Here is a 7500-nt window from a genome sequence, read left to right on the forward strand (position 1 = left end):
ATATATATATATATATATATATATATATATATATAGTGTATATATAATTATATATATGTATATATATATATATATATATATATATATATATATATAAATATATATATATATATATATATGTATATATATATTTATATATATATATATATATATATATATATATATATATATATATATATATATTTATATAAATATATATATATATATATATATATATATATATATATATATATATATATATATATATTTATATAAATATATATATATATATATATATATATATATATATATATATATATATATACAGTATATATATATATATATATATTTATATATATATATATATATATATATATATATATATATATATAAAATGGATTGTGAGGGAAGCGAAAAATCTATTTTTGGGTGAGATGGCCATGTCGTCCTGATGGAAGTTCCTTAAAGTAGCTTCCTAAGTGATATATGTACTACAGTGATATTCCCAGAGAATTTTACCTTTAGGTATCCAGAATTCTAACTCCTGGCGCGAATATCCTCAAATTTTCTCTCAAGGATATTGCTTAATATCAGAGGACGTATTCTTGACACGCCACATAACAATCTGCACCCTTAACAGCATTTTCACTTCGAGGAGGTGTGGCAAAATAAAAGGGGAGCCGTATCAATGCTACCCCCGTTCTCGTATTACTATTGAGAATGACAACAGCACCATTCCCACGATGGCGTACATTCCGTGTAGCATTGAGCACAGTGTTACAGATACACTACCACGGGAGGGTATGTGAAGATCATTTCTTTTTTAGAAGAGTTGGGTGGGTCCATCATGACGACATGGCCATCTCACCCAAAAATAGATTTTTCACTTCGCTCAAAATCCGTTATTTGGGCTCAAGCCATGTCGTCCTGATGGAAGCATACCAGAGCATTAGTGTATCTGTGGGTTTTCATCAGTGCCTTAACCTTACAACAACCTTTTCTATGGTCATGGGGACCAATTGAGACAAGTGACGTCACCGTTATTCGTCATCATCACTAATCATAAACAATGTTAGTGTTTCCTGCCTCCTACAGGGAAGAGTCATTCTATACAGTAGATAAGGGATCTCGAGGTTAACATATATTGTATTACCAAACATAAGTATACACTGAATATACAAATAGTCTCATAGTTGTATATTTTGCCGAATTAACATCAGTGTCTCTTATATCTATTATTTGTTGCATACAAATATATGAGGAATACCTACTTTGGTAAGTCGAAGAACTCTGGCATGTAAACATACAATTGTTTGGCAAAAGCGGACGCACTACATTCTAATAGATATTTATTCATAATAAATGACTAAAAGAGATGGTTAGTAAAACGAATGTAGTATGACAATGGGATTATACCTGTAACGAGTACAGAGACTATATTTCTTTCTTGAAGGTAGAAATGATGAGTGCCACTCTCAGACTGAAGAAAATTTATAAAACAATTTCTCTTCATAATTCCTGTACTGGTTACTCCTATCTGCACTGTGTACTACGTACACCGACACTAATGCTATCTGTATAATTCCACACCTAGGATTTTGAACAGAGCTAGTGTCACCATGGTAACACTTAAACAAAACAGGTCACACCTAAGAAGAATGACCTCTTCTCCCTTTAATTGACAGTCCCAGTTAATTAGCTGTTCATCGTAGAATTAGACGGCAGGTTAAATATTCTACCTGACGTCACCACATACTGCTTCAGATCATGGACTTGCATAGCGTAGTGTTTGTAGAACACTCTGGATGATTCTCACCCAGTACATGTGCGAAGACATGTGAGTTCCCAAACTATTAACTGTTTACCACAATAATTACGGGGCAGGTTTTGATAAACTACCTGCCGCAACTACGAAGTGTTTCAGTTCATGCACTTATTTTGCATAGTGTTTGTATAACACTCTGGATGATTTCCATCCTGTGTATGAACGAAAACGCTCAAAGTCCATATACTGAAAGAAGTTCAGTGATGAATAAATCTTTCTCGAAACATGACCTGCGGGAGTACTGTCCGGATCCGCTCTACGAATAAAGAAGGTGAGCTTTGCCCTTAGTTGTTTCAGGGATAAATTTGATCCAGAAGTTTCTCCTTTAAAGAGCTCTCCTCCCCCGAAGTCTGAAGTTCTACGAAGATAGACCTTTAGACACTCTATAGGACATAGAGAGACATCTTCCTTCAGAGGGCAGATTCTCCAGGGACCCCACCTCTTAGTGGGTAGCTCGTTTTTAGCGAGAAAGGATGGATCAGGAAATAGATTCAGTTCTCCCACTTCCGTGAACTGAATGTGACCCTCATCTCTGGATAGGGCCACTATTTCACTAACTCTAGCCCCAGAGGCTATAGCAAACAGAAAAATAACCTTTTGGGTTAGATCCTTAAGAGAAAAATCTTCATTGTTCACAGATGAGGCATAATTTAGGACCTTGTCCAAAGACCAAGAGATGGGCTTTGGTGGTACTGCGGGCCGAAGCCTAGCACATGCCTTCGGAATCTTATTAAAGATTTCATTTGCCAGATCCCCTTGAAAGGCATATAGTAGAGGCCTAGTCAAGGCTGACTTACACGTATTTATCGTAATGGCCGCAGACCTTGGCTATGAAGGGGGAAAAAGAAGGACAGACAGAAGTTCATTGAAATTTCTTTCTGTTCTTTTACAAACGCAACCCACTTTTTCCAGGAAGACTCATATTGTCTTTTAGTTGACTTAGCTTTGTATTCTTCTAAGAATTCTATATTGTCTTCTGAGATACCAAATCTTTTTCTAACCGCTAAAGTAAGATAAAACGAAGGCAGTTAATTTCTGAACCTTCAAAAATATACCTAGGATCAGAGCTAGGACCAGCCTCATCTAGTCTATCAGCACCACTGGATCCTCGTATGGGGCTACATATCAAGGTAGTTTCTTGAAGACGCTCATGACGAAGAGGTCGAAATGCAGTTGCGGGACTTGTTCCCATCTGGGAGGGAATAGGTCTGCGTCCATGGACCATTCCAACTCTATCACCTTGTGGATCAGTTGTAAATGAACTGCTGGCAGGTGCCATCCCTTTAAGAAAGGGATGGGTAACTTCCCCTAGACTGTATGAGACGTTCAATTGGGACATCTTATTATCGCTTCGGTGTCCCAGATCAGTCGTAAGAAGCCTTATCTGTGTGAAGGGGGCTTCCTCACTCATGATAGGACCCACAGAGTCTTGGGACTTTCATGCTTTAATTTTTGTTAGAGAAGCAATTAAAGAGGGACCGATATCAGTCTTTTTTTATCTCTTCAAGCGTTTGATGCGTATTTTCTCCAGGCTCTTAACGCATCATTCCGCTGTGCTCTTTGCACTATTGCGAACTGGGGAAAGTTTAGCGCTTGTCCCTGTTGGCGTCTTGGAAATCTGACTGATTACCTGAGTCTCTTCACAGACCTCACGAGCTCCTTTTATAATCCCAAAGGAAAGGAGAGTTAATGTGACTGTGGGCTTCAATGGTTTTTCAGTCAATAAAACCCTTGAGCTGGAAAAAGTTGAGACTTCTAGAAGCTTATCTTGCATCTGTGATGTCCCAGGAACCGGGTCATATCCTTGAATGCACATTGGCCAGCCACTTCGGGTGCTGCCCACCCTAGCCTCTCGTTCAGGTTTATAAATGCCTGAACCATTTCTAGGCTTGACTTTGACGTTACTAAGTTTGCCAATCCTATGAAGATACTTATGACCGTGAGTCCGACACGTATCTTTCCTAGGATGAATGTTACTATCTGTAACAAGAATTCTAGATAGGAGGAAGGGGGTTGGTTGACTGGAAGGTTCCGCAGGACACCTTTCAAGTCTGACAAGACTACAAACACCCCTATTTGGGACACGGTCCATATGTTCGGAAGGATTAACATTCAGGACTTTCTGTTTTCTATGAACTTGTTGAGTGGCGACAAGTTCAGAATGACTCAGAGATTTCTTGAGTCCTTCTCGTGAACACAAAACAGCCTTCCCTGGAACTCGATGGGCTATAGTTTTCTTACCACCTGTATGCTCTATAGCTCTCAGGTATACTCCTCCAGGAGGATTTTAAATTGTAGGAGAAGGTAAGGAAATGATGGTGGAGACATTTTTGTTTCCCATCAAGGGCTCATCTTGAATAGACTTTGGACCGAGGAATCGAAGGTCCTGCGATCCTGAAGGAATGTTCTTACTAGCAGAAGCGTCTTCCTGCTTCGAATAGTCAGTAGATTTAGATTTTTGGCCATCTGCCTGTGGCATCATGTCACTGGAATAGTGGGACGTTGTTGAGCAGACCTGAAATTTCCAGCATTTTCGATTTTCTTTTTAGGTTGGGGACCCACAACCATGGAAGATTTTCTCTTTGAAAGGCTGCCCCATTTTTGGAGAAGACTTATGTTCTCCATGGTGGCGTTCTTAATTACCTTCTTAATTACCTCGTGTGGGAAGAGGTCTTTACCCCAGATGTTGGAAGATATTAGCTTCCTTGTTTCGTGTTTCACTGTTGCAGCAGTGAACACAAACTCTCTACATGCTCTTCTAGCCTTCATAAAGGCGTAAAGGTCCTTCACTAAGGAAGCCATATGCATTTTGGCTATGCCCATGAGCATGTCTGGGGTATTTTCGTAGGTTAAACACAACTCTATGTAGTTTTGTAGAGAAAGGGAAGTCGCAAGTCTCTCCTTTGTCTCTTGTTCATTATGCAAGAGCAACTAAGATAATGTAGGGAGACATACATTAAATTGTCGACTTGCGACATCCGCGTCTAACTTTCCTACTGAAAAAGTCAAATGGACTTCCTTCCCATCCTTTTCCTGTCCGGGAAAAGCTGGTGACAGAGGCTTGCACTCTTCGAGTGTGGGACATGGCTTACCCGCCTCCACCGCTTTGGCAACGGATATAAATGCCTTCCCCGTAAAGGGGAATGAGAGTGAAGAAGGAGCAAAAAAGGAAGGGTGTCTGTTATCCAGTGAGAATACCTTCGACTCTGAATAACCCACCTTTTTCAGACTACCTGAGAGGATAGTCTGTGCCTTATCATGGTCGAGTATCAAGACCTCTTTTGGTTCCGTTCCTTTCCTTGACTTTGGTTCGTACTTCAGTTGAACCCAACAATTAGGGAAAGCATCAAAGCTTGGCCAAAATTGAATTTTGTCCAAAGGAACAGCACCCATTTTTTCTGAGATGTAGAGATTGCCATTTAAAATCGGCCTCTGCTCCGCAAACCTCCAGGGATTGGTTTTGGAGCATGTTGGTAGGTCTTGATCCATGGGTCGTTTGACTGACCCCTGGGAAGCAACAAGAGAAGCTTTGCGAGACTCTATCTTTCGTTTTTCTTCCTGCTTTTCGTTTGGTTTACGAAAGCTCTCTATCTGATTCTTCAGTTGGATACATAATTGTACCATTTTATCCAGTAGAGGAGTAGAAGACGAAGATGTCGACATCGATGGCTCTATAGCCGGCATAGGCGGAGGAGATTCTGACACGACATTTTTCTCTTCTACCTTGGGGCACTTCTTGCTATCAATCCCAAAGATTTTCTGGCTGTCAGGGGATGTAGTTGGCTCCTGAGGCACTACTATTTCCTTACTTTCTTTCGGAAATAGCTGCTTACGCATCCTATCATTAGGTAGGATAGGTCCCGGGGAGATTTTCTGGAAGCCTCTCACCCAGTTGCGTAATTTGTATTGAGCTGTATCCCTAGTCCCCGTAGACTTGAGATTTTCAAAACCCTCAGACATTAATGTCCCATATATATTGCAAACCTGTGGGTTCCAATAATGTAGGGATCCGGAAATAATATTGCAGGGGGCATGAAACCTGCAAGTTTTATGACCGTAAAAATACTTATTCTTGGCCTTGCAGAGGACTGCAGCACAAGGTATCTGGTGTTCCTCCTGTAAAGAAAGGAAAACCAAATGAGTATACAAAGGATTATCTCCCTGATAATCAACATGCAAAGGTCATCTACAACAGAATAGCTTAGGATAGTAAGCTATAAAGGGATAGTAGGAGATACATACTTATGTACCCCTGTGAGCAAATGCTGTTACCTAGCCTCAGTATTAACTACATGGGGGTTCCTCTATTGAGTAACTCCCAGTAGAAAGGCTCTTACCCCTAGGGGTAGAGAAGTACCAATTAACTGTCCCAAAATAATGTTATTACTATGGGGTGAGGATGACTGATTCTCAATCAGAATATTGAAGAAAACTATTCATTCAATATATGAGCGATATCAGCGGAATGCTCGTACAAGGGTACTCAAAGTATGTTAGAAATTACTACTATATAATGGTACTGTAGTTTTCTATTTGCAGTAAGTCTATACTGCAATTTACTGGCTACTGTACATCATGTATTGTAGTCTAGTCATTATGCTGCCTTCATAGTAGCATATGACAGTACGGTCCATCTAGCATGAAGCCAGCTGGACTAGGGAAAATAAAGACATGTTTGTATATCCCACTCAGCCTATTTACTGTAGCCTTCCTTACAATATTAAAATATAGAGTTTCCTGACCAGGGAGACTCAAGGATAAAGGCTCTACCCTTTAAGGGTTAGGAGTGTATCACTCCTGCCTCGAAGTTAGTTAATATTGTAGGGTAATCCGAATACTGATTTCTAATCAGGATATTGAAGAAATCATATTCATTCAATATGGGATTGGGTTCAGCAAATGCCTGTGTTGGATATCCAAGATATATTGGAAATAACTACTAGTATAAAATACATAGTTTTTTATCTGCAGTATATTCTATACTGTAGATATACTGGCTACTTGTATAACCTATACTCTAGTTCAGCCGGCATGTTGCCGGCATAACTAGGTCTTGCTGGCATATGTAGTATGCTAGCTAGAGAGAGAGAAAGCATGGAGGAAAGGCTACTCCTTTACTGTGTATGTATACAGAAGGTTCCAATGGAAGGGGAGAATGTACCATTCAGGCTTCCCTCCAACTATAGTACTATTGCCGTAAGGATGCCGCCAATACACTGCCGGCAGGCTAGCCTCCGGCAGTATCAGTACAGTCGGCGTGCTGCCATGTAAGTCAGCACTTATCTGTACTGGTCTGGCTGGCGATAATACGGCAACAGAACTCGTGAATAACAGTCCAAGGGAGAACTGGGGAACCTTGGGGATAACAAGGGACTTCCCACTATCAGCCATCATGGCTGCCGGCAGCCGTCAGCCGCCGGCAGCCGCCAGCCGCCGGCAGCCGCCAGCCGATGGCAGCCGCCAGTTGCCGCAGCCGCCAACTGCCGGCAGCCGCCAACTGCCGGTAGCCGCCAGCTGCCGGCAGCCGCCAGCTGTCGGCAGCCATCTTGGCTGCCGACAGTCATCGGCTAATGATAGGGACCATAGCTGCCGACTGATGATGTGGTTGACGGCAGTATGCATTGCCGTCTCCCAATATCATGGGTAGAGAGGGAGTCTGGCCGGCTCCGGCAACCTACTGGCAATGGTAAGGTTGC

Source organism: Palaemon carinicauda, chromosome 13 (genome assembly GCF_036898095.1).
Source record: "Palaemon carinicauda isolate YSFRI2023 chromosome 13, ASM3689809v2, whole genome shotgun sequence".
Classification (NCBI taxonomy): Eukaryota; Metazoa; Arthropoda; class Malacostraca; order Decapoda; family Palaemonidae; genus Palaemon; species Palaemon carinicauda.